Below are 3325 nucleotides of genomic sequence, written 5' to 3'. Positions count from 1 at the left end.
AATTTCATTAATATCAAATTTAGAAATTGGGTGACTCTACCTTTAAAGGTGTCCTAGACATACTGTTGTAAATGTAACTTGTATAAACTGATTTAGAAATAAAACACACACAGGTGCAGGCCTGGCTGTGTAGCAAGAAGTTTGCTTCTCAACCACATGGTTCTGGGTTCAGTCCCACTGCGTGACACCTTGGGCAAGTGTCTTTTTCTATAGCCTCAGGCTGACAAAAGCCTTGTGAGTGGATTTGATTGACGGCAGCTGAAAGAAACCTGTCATATATATATGTGTATATATTTACGTATGTGTGTCTTTGTTTCTGTGTTTGTCCCCTCACAACCGGTCTTGGTGTGTTTGTGTCTCCATAACTTAGCAGTTTGGTAAAGAGATCGATAGAGTAAGTACCAGGCTTAAAAATAAGTTATGGAGTCGAATTGTTCGTCGAAAACACTTCAAGGCAATGCTCTAGTATGGCCGCAGTCAGATGACTGGAACAAGTAAAAGAATCTAGTTTACCAAAATAAATCTGATTCTTATAATTATCAAAGCTAATTAACCAAGTTAGTTATAGTACTTGTACTGAATGTAAATGAGATAACTCCTTTGGTTTGACTGATGCGAGGTTCCAAACGAAGCATGTTAAAATATTAATGTAGTGTATTTTTTATCTATTTTTAAAATATATTCTTATCAGCATCTGTTATTATATTCTGTTTTTATTACATTAGTATATTTCCTAGCTGGCATAGTTTCCTGTTAAATATTCCTTGTAGTATCTTGTCTGTTTTGAAGAGTAATAATCTTGTTGACTGTTTAAAGTTGATTCTGTTTTTCCTGTGACCTGCTGGCTGGCTAGTGAGGTAGATAGGTAGCTGAAAAGTTGAGTAAAGTTGCAATTTAATCTAGATTATTCTTTTCACTCTTCACCCTCTATTTTTTTCCTTTTACTTTCTTTGCTTTATTTAATGCTTGATTACCTAAATAGATACATAATTAAGAACACTGGAAAAAGAAAAAAAATGACATCAAATCTACAAAGTGTTTTTTTTTTTAATTAGCATTTTCTAGTAGTTAAAACTCTTAAACTAAAAAAAAAGAAAAATAATAATAAGAGACCTTTTGAAAAAGAATATAATAGCTGTGTGGTTAAGAAGGTTGCTATGTAACATGTGGTTTTGGGTTCAATCTCATTGTGGTAGTTTGGGTAAGTGTCTTCTGCTAAAACTTCAAACCAACCAATGTCTTTTAAGTGGATTCAATGGATGGAAACTGTGTGGAAGACTGTCCTGTGTATATATGGGTATTTGCAGATCTATTTGTATTAATGACTGTGTTTATGAGGTTCCCCCTCACTGTTGTATGACAACTGGTGTTAGTTTGTTTACATCCCTAGGCAAAAGAGATTTAGTGGATAAATACCAAATTTAAAAAAAATCAGAACTTTGACTAAACCCTTCAAGATGGTGCCCCAAGCATGGCTGCAGTCCAATGACTGAAACAAGTAAAGGAAAACATAATCTTTGGATTAATTCTATCTATGACAGCCACTGCATTTTCAGTGTACTTTTACCTTCCTTTTACAAATTTTACAAAGATTGAGAGAAAACCTGATTTTCATTGTTGAACTCTTGCCAAATGTATTTTTGTTGTTGGAGCTGAGATGTTTGTGCGTGAATATAATTCATATTCCCAATTTAACTATTTTTAAGTGTCCTTTGAAGTGTTTCAAAGTCGGGCTATTCTTTTTTTATTCTGAAATTTCACTTTGCTTTTCTCACAAAGCTTGTAATTCCTTGATGAAACATTCTCATTATAATTAGCCTAGCAATCAGAATGTTTTTGTCAGTCTTACTAGAAGAAAACAACAACCTTTCCTTAAAAATGTAGGTCATTTATCGCATTAATTATAGAGTGTGTTGGATGTTCTCAAACAGTTTGGAAATGCTTGAATTTTGAGCTGTTTTTTTTGTGAAGTTACATTGCCTTTTGTGTATTATCCCTTTCTCTGCCATTCACCATCACTGAGGTAAACTATTCTTATTTATTTTGTAAGCTAATATTTCCACATGGTATCATTCATTATATTTTTCTGTTCTATTTTCTGGATTCTATTTCATCATACATTATTTAAATGTGAGAAACTTGTGACACTGGTTGAATGGCTTCTATAGAGACATGGGCATTGACAATGTTAAATTCAATGTAATTGACTCAAACAATATTTAGTATTTGTTTTACTAAGTTAACTTCTAATTAGTTTACAGTTTTATTCTAACTTATTTAGTTTCCAAATGAAATTACTGTTGTGAGGTTGTATGTAATATTATAGTCGCAGGTATGGCTGTGCAGTTAGAAATTTGCTTCCCAACCACATGTTTCTGAGTTCACTCCCATTGCGTGGCACCTTGGGCAAGCGTCTCCTATACTCTCGGGCTGGCCAAAACCTTGTGAATGGATTTGGTAGACAGAAATTGAAAGAAGCCCGTTGTATGTGTGTATGTTCTCCACCACTGCCTGACAACCAGTGTTGGTGTGTTTATGTTCCCAGAACTTAGAAGTTTGGCAATAAGAGACCGATAGAATAAATACTAGGCTTTAGAAGAATAAGTCCTGGGGTCAATTTGTTCAATGAAAACCCTTCATAGTGGTGTCCCAGCATGGCCACAGTCAAATGACTGAAGCAAGTAATGGATAAAAGATAAATACTTAGAATATCTATTGCTCTACTTCTTGCAACCTATCTGGTTGTTAACATACGTAACACTTGATGTGCTGTTTTAAGCAGTAAGCAGGGCATCCATGTGTAAAATCTTTTTCATAAAACAATAAGCAGTTGATATGCAGTTTATAATAATAGATTGTTGGGTCACCACCAAAGACCTTATTTTCATTGAACTAATCAATCCTGGTTATTGATTATATGTGACTCTTTGCTTGTTCAAGATGGCTCAATCAGGAATGGAAGTTGTGCTTGCTAGATGTTTTAATACCCATTATGGCCTTCATACTCCTACAAGATGCAGAGTAAAAATGTGCAAAAACTCTTTAAAACTAACAAGGAATAAGAAATTAGAAACTTCAAGAGAAAGCGGCGAGCTGGCAGAAACGTTAGCACGCCGGGCGAAATGCTTAGCAGTATTTCGTTTGCCGCTATGTTCTGAGTTCAAATTCCGCCGAGGTCGACTTTGCCTTTCATCCCTTCGGGGTTGATAAATTAAGTACCAGTTACGCACTGGGGTCGATATAATTGACTTAATCCGTTTGTCTGTCCTTGTTTGTCCCCTCTGTGTGTAGCCCCTTGTGGGTAGTAAAGAAATAACACTGTGTA

The sequence above is a fragment of the Octopus bimaculoides genome, chromosome 4 (assembly GCF_001194135.2).
Source record: "Octopus bimaculoides isolate UCB-OBI-ISO-001 chromosome 4, ASM119413v2, whole genome shotgun sequence".
Lineage (NCBI taxonomy): Eukaryota > Metazoa > Mollusca > Cephalopoda > Octopoda > Octopodidae > Octopus > Octopus bimaculoides.
The sequence above is the reverse complement of the archived record's forward strand: the minus strand, read 5'-3'. Positions refer to the sequence as shown.